Source organism: Corvus hawaiiensis, chromosome Z (genome assembly GCF_020740725.1).
Source record: "Corvus hawaiiensis isolate bCorHaw1 chromosome Z, bCorHaw1.pri.cur, whole genome shotgun sequence".
In the NCBI taxonomy this organism is placed as follows: domain Eukaryota; kingdom Metazoa; phylum Chordata; class Aves; order Passeriformes; family Corvidae; genus Corvus; species Corvus hawaiiensis.
In genome coordinates, this window is record NC_063255.1 from 57,702,732 (window position 1) to 57,721,523 (window position 18,792).

The 18,792-nt window shown below is 39.2% G+C and overlaps 1 long non-coding RNA gene across 1 annotated transcript; it reads left to right on the top strand.

The window, feature by feature from the left end:
* Positions 1-1,790: 1,790 nt before the first annotated feature.
* Positions 1,791-12,915, top strand: LOC125320233. Its single transcript, XR_007201060.1, has 2 exons — positions 1,791-8,937; positions 9,790-12,915. It is a non-coding gene; the product is annotated as an uncharacterized LOC125320233 (long non-coding RNA).
* The last annotated feature ends 5,877 nt before the right edge of the window (positions 12,916-18,792 follow it).

An 18,792-nucleotide genomic window follows, 5' to 3' on the forward strand; every position in this document is an offset into this window, starting at 1 on the left:
GTAGAGTTCATGGGTACAACTTCTCTTCTTGCACTGTGGCCGCAGCTCAGGAAGAAGTTTCTCTTGTGACTGGCATTGTTGGAGATTGTGTGGTAGTTAAGCCATGAAACAAGAGTGTGGAGAAATCCTTCAATTTTTAAATCCCTGTGCTAAGAAAGTTTTGCAGGCTATGTGCAGTTCTGGGATATTACAAAGTAAACTTTGTTAGCAGAGGTTTTTATCACAAATTACGCAAGAACAGAGGATAGGGACAGTTGCACTAAATCCATTTGCCCTATAGATTGCTTATAGTTGCTCATAAACCCTTGCATGGTTGGAAGTTTTTTGTGGGCTCATATCTGATGAGTGTGCTGCTCATGTAAGCAACCCTTTTATTTGTTTTGGTTGAACTGGGTCCTACTATTAAGCAGTAAATGGCTGTGACTACAACCTGTCTTGGTGCACAAGGAACCTAACTGAAGCAAGAGCTGCATTTTCTTTGACTTTTCCATTAAGCCAATAGGTTATAGGAGATACCAACTGGTGCTAGGAAAACTTTTGTAGAACTCATTTTCTGTAGCTACCAAGGAAGTGAGTCTGTAGGGATGCTTAGAATGTTCCCATTTTTGCGTAAAGAAAAACAGTTCTGCAGAGGGAAAAAGAAGCCAGTGTTTTTGGTGCTTCCCTAACGTACACCAAGGGAAATATCTGCACAAATCCATTCAGACATTCCTACTAAAATGTTACACATATTAGCAGAAAATCAGTAGAAACATCATATACTTGTAAAGAATCTGCAAGTGTCTTACTTTTATGATTGCACAAATGGTACATCTACTGTAAAACTGTTGCTAAGCAAACTGAACACATTGGCAATTACCAGCAGTCAGCAGTGATCGCTCTCAGAATACATAATAAGGGAGAAATTTCCATATGTAGGTCTTTTTGAAATCACATATGAGTGTATTGGTGGTGGAGGTTGTATTTTCCACTTTTTAGCCTTTACTATTTTGAAAACCACTTGTAAAAGAGTATTTAAAATAATTTCAAAGGAAGAAATAAATTTAAAGGAATAATTCCTATAAAATACTCCTCTCGAAGGGATAAAGAATGGGCCTAGCAGGAAGGGGCTACTTTTCTAAATAAGACTGTCTAGAATATTTAGCAGAAATAATGTAAATAACAGAGATATCCAGAAATAACATCTGGATAATTTTTTAAATTGCAAACTGAAATTACTAATTCTTTATTTTCATTATAATTTAATGAAATGAATTTCTGAAAGGGTCTTTTTTTGTTTGATTTTTTTTCTTTTTTTTTTTATTGTTTTGAGTTTTTTGTTTGGGGTTTTTTTGTTAGTTTTGGTTTTGAATCTTTTTCTTAAATGACCTTGAAGTTCGACTGATGACAAAGCCTACTTTATTGGTGTGAAAAAGATACGGACAATTTGTGTTAGCAAAAGCATGCAGTAATTTACATCAGGTTCTGTAGCCTCTTCCTTCTTTCCCAGGTGTTGGCAGGTGTTGTAAAATGATTAGAGGATCAGGGGCGTGGGTCATTGATAGAATTATGGGATCAATAAAAGAACTGTATAAGCAAAAGCCTGCAAGCAAAAGGCCTGCATGAGAAAAGCCCTCCATGAGAAGTGCCTGTGTGAGAAACAGGCCTGAGAACAAAAAGAGAGTTTTGAAGATGTGCAGCTGTGCAGATAAGATGTACTGACCATGAGAAGGGAGGGTGAACTCTGAATTCTTTAATCATAACATAACTGTAGAAGCTTGCCAATGTAGTCTAATTATGTAGAAGCAGAAATGTGCTGTGATAGGTTTAAGCCACTTAAGAGTTAACAAGCTGGTATACTATATAAGTGCCTCTGGATGGCTAATAAACGGAGCTTGCTTTTATCAACCATATTGGTTGTTCTGCAATGTCTTCCCCTGCCGCAGTCATCAGACATTTCCAACAGGCAGGCACTCTTCCCACTCGTCTGCTGGAGTCAGAGAGATTGCATCACAGTGACTGTCCCAACTGTAAGTGGAAATATAGGATAAGAAAGAAATATATTAGAGAACAGTTACCATTGAAAAAGGAGTTCTGAAAACTCGTAAAATAAATAGGTCTATTTTAACCCAGTTGTGATGGGGTTAAAAAAGCCAAAAAAACTTCCAATTTGTGTTCTTCTGGTTAGTGAAAGGCAGAGCTATTCAATAGAGGTCAAAAGTAGAGTAATGTGCTGTACCTGAAAAGGAAAGTAGTAAAATGTCTGTATGGTATTTTTGATTGCTATTTATATAAATAAAATAATCACATCCAAACAACCCAATTAAATGAAATCAGTAAAAAATGCTAGTTAATGTAGATCATACTGGACCACCCTTAAAAAGACATTAAAAAGGCAACAAGTCAGTTCTTCAGCCCCCATTGGAAGTTAGCTACTTCCCCAGTACTCCTAAAGAACAAATCATAATCCTACTATCCTAATGGAGACTTCTTCAGTTAATAAAATAGGTTCTGATGTCTGGAGCTGTGTGAGTGAAGTAATTATGCCTGTTTATAATGGCTGCCACATTTATTAAAAGGAGTTGCAGTGCTAACAGCATCTAATTAATTTCTCTGTGAAACACTGAGTTTCATGACTTGAAAAAGTGTTAGCAAGACTAATTTTTCTTTCTCGCAGTTTTTTTGACAAATTGTTTATGCCCTACCCAGAGCAATCTTCACAGAAAAAGTTATTTTTATTACTATTGTTTTAAAACCTAGGTGTTAAGGATGTTACTTTATTGCTTAATGGAACAGTTCAGTAGGAATATATATCGCTGTGGCTGCGCTTTATGTTTTTCAGAAGTTGCACAAAAGTTAACCGTATCTTTTCATGTTCACTTTCCTAAAAGCAGCGTCCTCCACTTAGTAATCAAATGTGATACTTAGCTGCGTTCAGAGAAACTTAAATGACAAAATTCGTCAATTAGGGTTTTACCCACTAGGGGGACCCATTGTTAAGACTAAAAAGTGGGCTCTGACGTTGTGAGTAAAAACGGCATGATCAGGTTTTGTCAGGTAGAATTTTTATACCTGAATCTTTTCTCTCTCTTGGTGCGCATGCACACCATAAAAATCTGTGGGCCTCTTCCACCCATACAACCGAAATTTGCCAACTGAGATGTAACTTCTATGCAGCACAGATAACTATTTTGCATGTAGAGAAGGCTTATGTTTCTGTGTTTTGTCACCTTGCAGATATATAAAAATAGACAAAAAATATTTGACTGCTTGTGGTGTGCAGAATTTGCTGAGAAAATATGTACTTATTCAAAGATAAGCTGGTAATTTTATTTGATTTTATTTCTGAATGCAGGGGGAAGATGTGTCCTTTTTTTGTTCTGACATCCAGATAGTACACTCATGTCCTAATTTTTTCCTGCCTCAAGCAGTCATCCTGCTTTACTTTGGACTTTGCAACTCCATGCCCTGCTCTTACAAAGGCTCCTTGCAATATCTTCTCATGCCTGCATTTCCCCCATGCTGGACTCAGCTTTGTTCCAACTGTGCTTTCCATCATGTTGTCCTGCCTCCCTCCTGGCTCTAAGATGGTCCAGTGAAGAGGATCTGTGGCTGCCCCTGTCCCTTAACTCATGATCCTGTGAACTCATGAACCCCTGTGCTATGCCACTCCGCAGCATCCCTTTCAGCTTCTGCAAGGACCTCGTGGCTTGTCTTGTCTCTGATCCTTCCCCCCTCATTTCACTAGCATCATCACAGCCCTTACCTTGCTTAGGTAGATTAGTGAGGAGCAGACTTATAAAAACCAGCAGTAAAATGGTATGGAAATTTCTACATACAGCATTTCTTGGTCAGTGGTCACTTCACCTAGTGGTGTTACACCTTTTCTCCTCCTCCTATGCCCATCTGGGTGGGAGGCAGAGGAGGAAGGGCATTTTCTTTTTATTGTTCTCTTGTCTTTTGTCAAGATGAATTTGGCACCCAAATTCTAAAAAGTTGAGGCAGCATGTTTCTTAGATGTGAAGTAAAAATCAATATAAGTTATTTCTGCCTGACTAAAGTTATTTTATTACTGTTTCTAATGCTATCACTAACTATTCTTTTTCTCAGAAAGGATGCAAAGCTTTATTTATCCTTGCTATTTCACGTATTTATAATTTTAAATTCTTTCCCAGTTGTGATGGGGATGCAATGCAGTAACATTTCTTTTGTTTTTTAACAGCGAGGATTTTGTATTTAAATATGCTCAAATGAGTGAAAATGTATTTTTGAATTAGTATTTACTGAAGTAAAATTTTCTTCTCTTGCATAAAAGACTGATAAGCAACTGTGCTGTGTGACCATTTAAAAATGTATTTCCAGCAAAGGGCCTTTTTGGTTCAGTTCAATGGCCCTTTTTGACACGTTGTGCAGAGCACTGAGATGAAATATTCAGGTCACATCTGAGTAACTAATGGATCTGCAGCTTGATTTCCACAGTGAAACACAGGTGCTGGGCATCTCAGTCACCAAGGTCTTGGCCCTTGAACCTCATGGACTTTCAAATTCCTCTGCTACCACTGGAAAATAAGTACCTGCACATCCTTTGGAAGTGACTTTCACTTCCTAAATCACATAGTTTCTTTTGCAATTATTACACTTACCATGTATTGGAATCTTGATATTCTACCTGTGTCAGACTTCCAGGTATTTTTATTTTACTATGTATTTATTATTCATGTGAGTTTAAAAAGAGGATAAAAACAATTAAACTGCAGAAAATTCAGTGTGGTTGTGATAAAGTTGAAGGATGAATCTGCACCCACTTCTCCCCTATTGATAATAATGTGGCATGCAGAGCTGTGTACAGGCAGCAACAGAGCTGAGCCTGATGTTGGCCTTTCTGTGCTAGTCTTTGTGAAACCAGCACACCTAATAATTCCAAATACAGGATAGAAGGCAGGCATTTCCCAGGCATTTCTCTCTACTTCAGGTAGATGAAATATGATACATATCAGAATCATGGGCAATTGCTAATATTTTGCAAATGGAGTGGAAATTAAATGCATATAAGTTCTCTAGTCCTGATGTGCTTGATCTATCCAGAGACCCGCCCCAGAGAGCTGCACTGGAGCGGTTGGAGATGGAACACAGTGAGGGAGGTTTTGTTCTGGGTGCTGTGGGCAGCATATGCCAGCAGAAAGGATGTTATCTTCTTGCTGCCGTTGTACAGTCTGGTATCTCAGTGCTCACCTAACTTTCTGTGGTGGATTAAATCAGATAAGGTGCAAACTTACACTTCTACATCTTTTGTTAAGGTAGCATTTCTTTTTTTTTTTCACAGAGACAAAAGGGATGTTGACATCTGAAATTGTGGAGTCTTTGCACCTACAAGGTATTTGTCTGTTGAAACCTTTCATTGTGCTAATTAAAGGCTCAGCCATATTAAACTGGTATCTATAGACTTGCTTCTTCTTAAGGTCTGTGGAAGGCAGTTGAGCTGTTGCATTTCCTGTTACAGTCCCACTGAGTACTGAAGAGGGCCTGGGGGCTCCCAATGCTTGTATCATGGTAGTTTTAGGGGCCTTCCATGGGAACCTTCTGCAGACATCTAACAGTGAGTTCATGGTGCTGCACTGAGAGCATCAGTCTGGTCTGGGTTAGAACACAGGCTTCAATGCAAAGAAATGTGTTAATTCAGATTCTGTTCTAGGAAAAAAGAAAGGACAATATATATAATCTAGTAGGAAATTACTGTTTTTAAGCTGCTATGAAGATCTGTGATCAATAAGAATATGAGATAGAATAAATGAGCTATTATGCCCCAATGATAATAATAGTTATGACCTTGTAATTTAGCACAGGCTCATAGCATTTAATTTCTTGTTGTGTCTGATTGCTAAATGACCACCTAAAAATGTGTAGTGGGTAGATATTTATATCAGATTTCATTTGTGATCATCAAAAGATTACTTTTTATTTTCTTTAGCAGATGTAAAAATCAAAATAACCTAAATGTGCTGCTAACCTAATTTGATTGCAGCTGGTAAACTGTGTGCTTTAAAAAAACCAGGAACTTGGTGGCTGCTTCTGAGTCTATTTTTCTCTTCAGCTTTGGAAAGAAGTATTTACATGAACGGGTAATGATACTAAAATTAATAAACTAAGGAGGGACTGAAAGAAACTTGTGTGTTCTAAAATTTATTAAAATGCATTCTCTTCATCTAGAAGTGAGTTGGTGCCAAAAGAGTGGTCTCAGACTCATGTGGAAGATTTGTTTCATTATTTATTTGTTTGTTTGTTTGTTTGCATAGCTTACAAATCTCTGTGTAAATAAACAATACACCCTAAACCCAAACTAGCAAGGTCAACAGCACTGTTTACTAAGGCCAGAGGGTACAATTAAAAAAACCCAAACCAACTAATGCAAGTAAGAATATAATTACTATTAACTCTTATTATTTTTTTTGTAAACTGTTCTTGGTGTCTGACAGATTCCTATTCTTGTTTCATATTCTGAGACACATAGTAATATGACTCCAGTATCCCTTTTAAATTGCCATAATGTTAAATGCAGTTGGAAATAACTACAAAGTTCAATAAACTGTAGAATTATGTGAAATTTGCTTTTTCCCCCATGAATACCTGTTTTTTCTGCTCATTAGAAACAAACTTTTTGAATTCTAATTGGCATCCTTCCTCAGAGCTTGATCTAGGAGTGCAAAATAGATTTGCGTATTTTGCTATAATTGCATTTTAAAATCCTAACTTAGAAAAGACAAACTAATATAGATGGTGGGAATTCAGTGAAAGGAATCCAGAAAATCTACCAGGATCTACTAATTTGCCATTTAATCTAAATACAAAATATGCACAGCAGTTGTACAACTGTATGTTTATATACAGATCTCCATTTTTGACTGAAAAGAGAGCTTTCTTAATATAGACTAAAGTGTGATTTTGCTTGAAAAAGTGAATTTGTAAACTCAGCGTAATGTTTATTGTCTTAATGATTTTTCAGATTCCAGACTTGTATGTACACTAGCACAGCAGCATGTTTATCCTATCTAAAAGCTCAGTCTGAGGTCAGCAAGTCTAGCTACGTTCAAAGGCCAAAATGAATGCATTAGTACATCAGTGGGAATGGTTGCATAATTCAACATCTTATCAAGTCACCACATCAATCCCAGGATTGTGGTGGTGAGGACTATAAAAATGCTGTTGCCTTGTCTCCAAGTCTCTCCACCCTATGTTGTGTTTTCCTGTCTTCCTCCCTTCTGTTTTCCACACAAAAGGGAGTTCACTGAAATGCCTAGTTTGTTCCCAAACTACTAAACATTGGAAGAAAGACTGGGAAAACAGCAAGACTTTCAAACGAATGAGGTACTTAACTCATCTTGTTGCTAACCTAAGGCTAGGCTCTGCTAAAGGAGTCATTCAACAGTAGCACATCCTTTTCCATGTAGCCTTCCAGTGCCACCAGCTCTGTTCATCCTGCAAGGCACTTTTTAGATGGATTTGCAGCATTGCAGTCCCATTCCTGGGGACATGTATGTCTGGGTAAATGGGAGGAATGTGTGTGCTTAATACCTGAGGCAACCCTGAAGTCTTTGCTGACAAGTGTCTTCACAAGACATGGAGAGCCCATCTGTGTCTCCTGATGCCACTCTTGAATGCAAGTTGTTAACTGTGTTTGGTAATGCTGTGGCTGTAATGCACAAGTACACAGAACTTTTGTTGTCTGTAAACATGGTACAAAAGAGCTTATTCAGCCCCTGTGAAGGGGACCGTGCCCTACAGTCCTGGCACCACATAACCCAAGGTAGCTCACCTGTGAATGGAGCAGGTTCTAGAGCACTCGCTCACTACCATTGGAGTCTTAGCTAGGATATAAATGTCAATTGCTTTTTTTTAAATGCATTTTGAAAGAATGACAAGATGCCGCTTCAGCATTCTGTAATGAGATCATTTGGTTTCATCTAACAGGAGTTAAGCATAACTCCGAGAATGTCCTGCTGAACATTTATACAAACTGCTTTTCCATCCTGCAAGGTTTTCTTGGATTAATAGCAGGATTTTTGTTTTGTTGTTCTTTGGGGTTTTTTTAGGGTTTTTTTTAATACCTTTCCTTCAGAATGCTGCAATATTTGCACAGAAATTAAGTTGTTGCTGAAAAACCAAACAGGCTGCCATCCCTTTTTCTTTTCTGGGCTGAAGTCCAATTTTACACAGCAGTTGCAGAGAAAAAGCAAACACATCACTAGATTCAGCAAGAAATATTGTAACAGTATGTAATCTCTGTCAAGATAAAATTGCCTTGTGATTTACATTACAATAAATCCTGACCTTTAAGTGCTGCAGGCTAAGCTAATCTGTGAAGTACTTTATTCTATCACTGAATCAGCATGTGAAGCTAAAGCAAAGTGACTGTGTTTGTCCCACTGTGGTGCCACTGAAGAGCACGTAGGAAAGCAGATTATAGTGCACGGTGCCATGTCCGTTGCAGCTGTGATGTAACTGAAACGTATACTGTGGATTAATAGAGTGACTTACTACTGCTGCAGGAAGTAAAAGTTAATATTTTTATGAATAAAGAGCATATAATATTTAAATTGACATAAATCAAGACATTTAGAATTAAGCTCGAAAATCTGGGCTGATTTTCTAACAATAATTCTCAGATCATTTCCTCATCTCTTGCTGCCCTCATTAATTTTATTTTCAGTTTTTTTAAGGATAACAACTTGTATGTCAGCACAGATATTGCAACCTTAATTCAAATTTTTTGGCTTTTGTGTCTCAACGTGTTGTTTGAGTATAATCTTTAGTAGATGTGTCACCTCTGGCACTTCAGTTAGTCTTCTCTTGTTCTTTTTTTGCAGGAAAAAAAAAAAACCCAGATTGAATATTTCAGATTCTTTAATTTACCCAATGGTCACTACCAGACAACAAATAATATTCACCAGATTGTGTAAGCAGGTAATCAAGTAGTTAATAAAACAGGAATTCTTGATACATTATCCCATAACAAAGCACTTAAGTTTATTGTGTCATGGATTGCTTGGAGCACTTTAATGGAGTCTACAGCTTCCTCATGAGGGGAAGAGGAGGGGCAGACACTGATCTCTTCTCTGTGGTGCCCAGTGACAGGACTCGAGGGAATGGTGTGAAGTTGTGTCATGGGAGGTTCAGGTCATGGGAGGATATTATAAAAAGGTTCTTCAGCCAGAGGGCACTGGAACAGCTTCCCAGGGAAGTGGTCACAGCACCAAGCCTGACAGAGTTCAAGTGTTTGGACGATGCTCTCAGGTGTGTGGTGTGACTCTTGGGGTGGTGCTGTGCAGGCCTAGGGGTTAGACTTGATGATGACCCTGTGGGTCCTTTCCAACTCAGGAAACTCTGTGATTCTGTGAAATGTTGGTAGGAACCTGAAACCATGGAAAAAGTTTATCTGGTCTTTCTCCAGTCTTTGGGTCCCATCACAAATTTCTATTTAAATTTTATAATAAGTAGTTTTCTGAGGCCACTTACATTGTCTGATACATGTCAATATATGTCCCTTTTCTCATAGCTTTCAGTTGTCTGTGTACCATTCATTACACCTTCTGAACAGGATGTATGTGTATATATTACATGATATATATAGTGAATTGTTATGTATACATATCATAAATATTTTTTACATGTATATACACATATATTTGTATATCTTTTTTGTTGGTTATATATATATATATCTATTTGTATATGTATATTCATATATAAGTAAAAGATCCATTGGGATTACTCAAACCTGCCTGTGTTAATCCAAACCTGGATCTGATAATTTAGGTCAAATCAGGAGGAAAGAGAGGAGGCAAATAGGAAACATGCTGAAGATAAAGATGGACACTGACATGCAATATTACAAAGAGGGATAAGCACTTAAAAGCTGGAAGGACAAGTTAAAAGTGTTGTCATGAGACAAGGAGCTGCAGAAGCTAAATATTCTAAACTGTAATCAATGGGAAGCTGTTTGGCAATGTAAGATTTGCAGTTTTGCACTTGCTGTGGTTCTGAATAGAGGTCCTTGAAGATATTCTGATTATTTTTCCTTAAGACAAGTGTAGAAGGTGTCTAAGTCAGTGCTTTTGCAACAAAACCATTTTCTGTAAATACTTGCTTTTCAGTTTCATTTTAATTAGGTCATATTTTTGACAGAAAGTTTTGAAATTGCTAGACTGAATCAATTTGACAATTTTTTTGAATTAAAATATCTCAGTTTAGCAGTGTAAACTATTTCTTTGGAAGCTTAAGGTATCTACAGCTCAAAAGCAGCTAATAACAAAATCGAAGTTTTATAAGTTTTGGAAAGGGGAGAATTTGAGAAATTTCTCAGATTTCAACTGTTGGTTTGTTCATATTGTTCCTTTGCTCTTGCCTTTGATGGTTTGAACTGATATTTCACAGGTTTGACTGCCATGTTGTTAGGGATACATCTACCTCCGGTGACCTTGAGCCTGCCTGTGGCAGTGGGGTTGAAATAAGATCTTTAAGGTCCCTTCCAACCCAAATCATTCTATGTTTCTATGATTCTCTAGCTGTTCCTGTTCCTGATAACATCCACCTCTGAGACAGCAGCAGTGATGCCCAGATTATATTTATACTGAAGGACATGTCAAAGAGTGGCACTGGACTCTAACAGATGCCATAGGAATATTGTTTATTCCAAACAGTTCAGATATACATATACTGTTATATTGTTCTGGATGTTCCTCACCAGAAAAAAAAAAAAAAAAAAAAAAAATTAACAGCTTGATGCAGTGAAGAAAGAAGTGCAGATATTTTAACCAGATGCTAACTGTCATTGCTTCTTAAAGCCTTTATCTGGTGAGACTCTTTGTCCTGTAAGTGCCTTCATGGGAAAGCTATCTCACCTGGGACCAGGTCAGGATATGTGTTAGCAGTCAGTTAGGCCAGCCAAGGAGTCATCTGACCACAAAACTGGAATAAGAAAGGATGCGATATAGTGTTGTTTCATGCTTCCAGTTGGTAGGGAGCTCCAGGCATCAGAAATGCAAAAGCTTAGGGAAAACCCTGTTTTCTTTGGGTCTTAACTCATCTAGGGCTCTTCCATTGGAAAGAAAAAAAAAGATAAAAGGTCTTGTGATGAGCAGTTCTACTGGGTTTGCTTATTCCCCTCCCTTCCCTGTTCTGTGCTCATTCACTACTCTTCCATGGTCAGTGCATCCAGTACCTCCAGGTGAAGGCTCCTCCTTCTAGGTTTGGCACCCATTTTCCGAATGAGTTTATTTAGCAGTCTTCTCTTAACCCTGGTTGCCTAAACAAAATGCATATCATCACATGAAATGGGCTTGCAAAATAGTTTTCTCAAAATAATATATTTCAAAGGCTATCTGGAGAAATGCTCATGCCTGTCCAGTGGACAGGCATGAGGATTTACATGAAGATTTTACAGAAGCTTGTCCGGAGATGTTCCTGGTGCTTCTGTTCAATGAGACCTTAAATATTTAATCAGGTCTTAAAATGCAGGAGTCTATCCATTTACTTGAAGTTGGAGTGGGGGGTTTCCCCTTCCTTTTAATTTGTAGTTTTTGCTCTCAATTCCACAGCAGATCTACTTTTTGAAAGATCCCGGATTTTTTAAAAAACACTTGTTTTCCAGCAAACAAAATGCCAGAATGTCAAATGCAAAGTGTTTCTCCACATTATTTTAGATTCCTTGGTCACCTTCAAGAGCTAGCTAATGACAGCATGCTGCAGACAGCTGGCCTCCTAAATTACACCATTGACTTCCTGTCTGTTCATGTGGGTATCATTCTTGGACACAACCCCCCAACTGAGTCATTTCTCACAAAAAGAAAAAAGAGTGTAGCTTTGTGAGACAGAGGAACCTTAAGTCCCTTTAAGAAGAAAGCAGTTAATCTCAGCAATGTGTTCACAAGGTTCAGAAATCTATCACTGGAAGGAAAAAGTTTTTTTTAGAGTTTTTTTCTTTTTTTTTTCCTCCCTCTCCAAGTTGCAAATAGGTTTTTGGGTTTTTTTTCCAGGGAACAAAGGCCTGTCCATGCAGTCATAAATTTACTCATATCAGTGGTGGTTTGGGAGGGTTTAACACAGAAGGCTTTATTTTATGCTGGCTGTGGCTGTCCCCATGTGTGGTTTAGTGAAGTTGTATCAAAGGCCAGCACTGCAAATGTCAGTGGGTTTGTGATTTTCACCCACAAGGCCACGCTGTGCTGCTTCTGTCACAGGCAGAGTGTCATTGGCTTCAAAGGTGGGCTTTGAGTGCCCTACAGACAATGAGGAGAAACTACCTCTTTGAGAGTAAACATAATCAAAATAAAATCTCTGGCACATAAGATGGGGACATGATCAGTAGGGAAGTGCCAGTTTCTCTACTGAAATTTTCTGCTGTGTTAGTGCCCATAGAGCCACACTAATGATGTCTACACATAGCGTAAATGTTCCCAAAGCACAGAATTTTCTACCTAGCCATTGCTGTGTTTGATGATGTTGAAAGTACAGGTCATTCCTGAAATTATTCTTTCCATCTACTCCCTGTGAAGGAATGTGCTTTGCGTGGTGTGTGGTGGTCCTTCCTCCCTTCCCAACTTTCCAGGCTTGGCCCCAGGCTCTGCACCCCAGGAGTGTCACCCTTGTCTACAGCAGACCAACAACCATGTGGTGGCATTTTGGGTGGATGGTTTTTGGGTTTTGTAGGCACTAGAGGAGTTGTATCCTTGTGCATTTCAGTCTGTTGGGCACACTTGGCTCCTTCCCCACCTCCTGCTCCAGGAGGGACAAGTTGTCACCATGCTGCTGTCAGGAGATGCGCCAAACCTTACCTCCATGGGATTGTGTTCCCTATGAACCTCTGAAATGCTTTCCCTGTCCCTTTCCTACATCTTAAAATGTAAGTGAGCATCTGGAATAAATGTAAAGTCTTCTCATCTATTTTTTCCTGCCCTTTGTTTTTTGACTGAAAGTCGCTGCAGCAGTAATAAATCTGAGATCACAGAAAGAGTCCACTGCTGAAAAGAATTAATCTCGATGTGGTTTAAGCCTTCATGAGTCTGTTTTGTATGGGCCTCCTCATTGATATTTGGGGATTATTAAAGATGTACCACCAATTTTAGGAAGGGAAAAAAAAAAGAGAAACCCAACCATATGAACACTCAGAAAATAAATGATGGAGGTCTGTTCATTTTAGAAATAGTATTAATATTCCTGAAATTATTATAATAACTTGAAATAAACATGCATACACAACAGCAATTTATATATAATTGTATCTCCTATTTTATTTAGATTTATAAAATATTAACTGTAAGAAGTCCAATAATGGCAAGAACTGTGGAAAAATATTTTTCATTAGGAAAAGATGTACTGGAAATTTATTCTGTTGCTGAGTTGTGTAAACGTATTCAATGACCATTCAGTGTAAAACAAAGCAAATACTCAGGTTGTGAAAAGCTGTTTTCTCTCTCTGCAGCTTCCTGAATATTGCCGTCACTGGCTTTTTGGATTGGTTTCTGTGGCCTGCAGCTATGCACAGCAGAAGAAATTGCAGGCATCTTTTAAGCTGAGAGAGTATTTTTAGATGTTTTGTGGGCTGTGTATCAATTATTTTATAACACAGAGTTAGCAAGGAATGTATGAAATATATTTAGTGCCTTTTGAGAATATTTTAGGGGCATTGATTCTGACACATGGAATATAATTTACAGAGATGTAAGTTACATCATTATAAAATTATATATTGAGTAAACACCACCACAAAAAAATAAGCCAACAAAAAACCCTGTGAACAAAATTGTTTGAATCCTACGCTGAGGTATCCACCCTTGAAAAGAGTGGAAGCTTTCACTAAACAGCCTTTGCTTTCCTTTCAAAGGAAGCTTTTGGAGGATTACACAACCTGTGATTTTTCTATAAATTATTGTTGTATTAGTGGCTATGTTAATGCTGGTTGCATTACTAGCTGACTGTTCCTCTAGCCTTAAAATATCTTTCAGACATGTACCAGTTTCCTTGGCTTGCCCTGTCTCTTGGCTTCCAAAAAAGGAGGTAGGAGAAAGACCCTGCTTTTTTTTTTTTCTCACTTTCTTTTTCCTTACAGAAAAAGGTGAAATGTTTTGGAATTATGATGTTTAAATATAAATATAAATATAAATACATTAATTTTTATTTTAAAAAAATCAAAACAGAATTAAATTGTATTTCTTAATATGAATAACTGAGATATTAAACCCAGGTGCTGATGTTTTCTTAAATGTCATTGCAGTCAATAGGTTGAGTGGAGGGAATTGCCAGGTTTCCTTCTGTTTTGTTGGTGACTGGGTACATTGGTTGCATAGGGGAAGCCATGGCTTTATATTGGAAGCATTAACAAAAAAATTTAAATGTTCTCCCTACTCACAAAGAAAAACTGGGCAAACTGAGAACGGAAAAACCTTCCCCAAATTATACCAGCCTTGACAGAGCTGCCAGCTTGGGAAGCACAGGTGAGCTCTGTGAGGACTTAAAGAATGCAGCTGCATATCTCAAAACACTGTTAAAGAAAGAATTTCCCATTGGATAAGCCACCACAACAGGAACTTGAGATTAGCACAGATGGCAAAACAGGAATTGAATTCCAGGTCTAACGAAGGTGAAGATTTGAAATTAGCACACTGGACAAAATTTTACTGTACAGACTGTGGGAACTTAAAATAAGACCTATCATGACAAAAATTCACATGGTGGCAAACTGTGAGAAAGGAAACAGCTGTTTACACATGTGCCAGCCCAAGCTGTGGGAATGGCATTTGCACCCCATGGATACCCAGGACTTGGGCTGTATAAAAGTGGTTCCTCCAGAATAACTACTCCAGGACTTGCACCACCAAAGATTAAGGAGGGTGAAGAAGGACCAGTGGGATGCTGCAGGAATCCGCGTGTGGTGATATCTAAGTTACCTCTCTCTCACTCTCCTTCTGTGTCCCCACTTTTCTCCTATTTCTTTCTATATTATTGACTTCTGTATGTGTTCTTGTTTGCAACCTAATGCAGGCAGAGGCATCTCTTATAATAGCATCATAACAAACCCTACAAAATATCCAGGAGGTGGTTTCCACAGTGATCTCTACTGCAGGCTCAGTCCTATTCTATTCAGTGGCATTCAGTATTAAATTTGAACACCTGATAGGCAACAGAAACTAAGCTATGGACCCAACAGAATACCCTGAATATGGGTTCTTATATAGAGGTAACTCAGCCATATAACTTTTTTCTCAAAAAATGAAAAATAAATATAATATTGAGTGTATTATCATTATTTAATTTTGAAACCAGTCTGAAAAAGCCACCAAGTTGGTGTTTTTCCCCTTTTAAATAACTGTGAAGGCCAGTGAGTTTCCCAGGGAGGAGCCCTTCTTTGCCCACTACCTTTTTGTGTGATTTTCACCAGGCCATGATGATACACCCAAAAGGATTTCCTGGATTTCTGAAGCTTGCTTATACATTATCCTTTCTTGGCAAGAGCTGTAGTGGGGAGGCTCAATGGTGTTGGAAAGCATCATTTCTACCTATAGAAACTGCACCCAAATTTACACCTGTGCTTGCAGATTTGTTGCCTGAGTGTACAGGTGCCTATTTGCAGAGCCCATTGACCCTTTCAATGCACTTATGCAAACCCTGGCCAGATACTCATTTTGCAGTCAGCACTTAGACAATGAAGGTCTAGTAAAAAGGAACGTCTCTGAACTGAAAATTTTCCACCCAGACCTCAGGAGGTTTCTAGTAGTGACTGCTTCTGGTTGGAAACAACTATTCTTAGATACTTCTAAAATTTCTGCTTTCAAAATGAGCCATAACATTTCACCTGCAGAATGTTATTTCTACTAACCAGAGCAACTGACCCATCCCTTTTGATGACCACTGGAGAAGCTGAAAATATCTACTAAAAAGTGACTTTCTTATCCTAAAATGTTGCATCTCCCTTGTTAACACCACAGCTAAAAGCAGTCAGGTCTGCCCTCAAGGCAGAGGTTGGTTAAACTTTGCCAGACTCTTGTGTTGCTGCCAAGCAATCTCAACACAGTCCTGTGTTCTGGGCTGAACCTACAGGGATCTCTATACAGCTAAGAACTGTGTGGGGATTGAGCTCTATAAATCCTGAGGCCAAAACCAACCTGAGAAACGTTTTGCAAGAATATATTTAATTTTGTGAGGGCTCAGACACCATAATTAGATCATACTGTAGAGATATACAAATCACAAGAAGCTGTCTGGTCCTCTCCTTGTCCTTCTACATAAAAAAACCAATAATGTCCTCTGCTTGCATATCCCAAGGCTAGACTTCTCTGATTAATATAGTGAAACTGCACAGCATTTCTCACTGGCTTCTGTACAGGGCCACTCTTCAGGGAATATTGTGTAATTTGATGGATTCTTCCATAATCTGTGCAGATTATCATAAACAGCAGCCAAAGGCTTTGCTCTTTTTAAAAAATTTTTTATTTAATGATAAGAAATTCAAATTACTTGTTTTCAAATGAACCTGACGGCATGTTAAACTCCGAGACATGTTTCCTACTACTTTAACATAGAGAAGCATTAATACATAATTTGTTTTCCAGTGGCCTAGGAGTAATTGCTGCAGGATCACTAGCAAGGGAATAAAAATGCACAGCAATTAATGTAGATTCCTACTTACTATTACCCCATTTGGCACGCAGATTCAGCTGGTGCTGTGCAGAAGACATGGCAGAAATATACACAAGCATCAGATGAATTTGCCTAAAAGTAGCTTATGCAATCGAGGAGTGTAGGGCACTGAATAAAGTGTGCATAAAGCCCAGTATTAGGCAAAAACATTTGCTCTAGTCTATGCCAGTCCAGCAGGACAGTTGACCTGACCTTAGAGACGGTAAAACTTGCATTTAAATGCTTAACTCCCAGTTCTTGAATAATTTAATTTTTCATATTTTGTCTTCACACTGCTTGAGGATGCTCCAGAGTGAAGACAAAGAGGAGTGAGGAGCCTGGCCTGCAGGATTTAAGCAGACAAGAGATGTGCAGCTGCTGGAAAGAGAGCATTAGCACAGACTAACTGGCAGCTTGCAGAGAGGACAAAGCTCTCTGGGGAGACTTTAGAGCATCTTCCAGTGCCTAAAGGGGCTACAGGGGAGCAGTTCTTGTTGTTCAGGTGGTGAGGCACAGCTTGTCCAGAGAAACTGTGGTTGCTCCATTTCTAGAAATGTTCAGGGCCAGTCTGGATGGGGCTTTGAGCAATCTGAAGTGGAAGATGTCCCTGTCTGTGGCAGTAGGGTTGGAATTAGATGACCTTTCAGGTCCCTTCCAACCCAAACCATTTTATTATTCTATATTGTCATAGATTAGCAAGCATAGTCCCGGAAGGGATGTCCTTGCATAGGGGTGCTTACAGCTTCCTCTGGGACCTGAAAGAACCTATCAGCTGGCCAGTTTGAATATGGACAATTCTTTAAGCCACTTAAAGTTGTGACCGCCTCTGTGATCCACACTTGAGAATAGACAAACTCCTCCCCAAGCTCTCTCTCGTTTCCGGCGCTGGCACAGGTGGCTGCGGGGCCCGAGCGGGGCCTGGCCGGGCCGGGCCACGGCCATCCTGGAGCCATGGGCCTGTTCCAGCCGTGGACCCTCCCCCCCCCACCACTGCTTTGCCGTGGGCAGCCGGAGCGGCTTGGCTCTCCCCCCTCTCCACTTCGATAAGGCGAATTCCAGCTGCAAGGCTGAGGTGAGATTAACCCTTTTATTGCTGTGAAGAGCTGGACACCTGAGGGAAGAGAGAGAGGAGATGCTTAAAGCTGAAATTCTGTTGTGAAGCTATGATATATCAGAGTATCCCGTTGTAATTTCATGAAGATATGGGGGGTGGTGTGTTCAACTCGTGAGCAAAAGCACCTGCACTGAGATAGGCAGATGCTGACGCAGCTGTAATTTCATGAGAGGTTTGGACAGGGAGAGATGGACCAGATGAGGACTTTTGCTCCAAATGGGAAAGGAAAAAACCTCAGTTCCTAGAGATGCTCCCAGAGATAGTCCTAAAGATGAAGATGAGGAAGACCCTTTGCTCCCAGGGAAGGAGAAGGGCCTCTGTTTTTGTTTCTGAACGGCTCAACCTTAAAATTGTACCCCAAAAAACTTCAAGAGTGGACCCTCGAAAGCAGTTGCGGGAAAAGCTGCAAGCCGGGGGAAGGGACTCACACGCAGGCAGAGAGACTCCTCTTCCTAAATGGACTGAACAATATTTGGAAGTGGGCGGCTGTCTCGTTGTGATAATGTTTTCATAGCATGAGCAAGAAGAGACTTCTCTTTCTAAATGGACTGAACAAGGTTATTATGGAAGTGGTAAACAGACTGAACATCTCAAGGGTTGTCTTTTTCACATTGTCAGTGGGAGAAGGGAGGAAGGTGGGGGGAGGAGGAGAGTTCTGAAGGTGGTATAATTTTTTTTCCTTCTTTTAGGTCTGTTAATAAACTTCTTTATATTTCTTTCAAGTTTGGTGCCTGCTTTGCATTTCTCCTAATTCTTATCTCACAGAAGATAAACAGTAATGAGTATTTTGAACCAAACCACTACACTAAATTGGTGTTTCTGCCCAGTTACGAACCGAACCCGCAACATATATGCATCTGTCCTATAAACCTGACCTTAACTACAGGACGTTTTGAAATAGATTTAGTTATCTACACTTGGAGCTTTCAAGTAATCTACCTCTAATGGAATATCATACAAGCAACAGTAATAGGGACACATGCCTCCAAACCCTCTTGGTAAGTTTGAGTTTGCTTCCTTGGAAAAGTTAA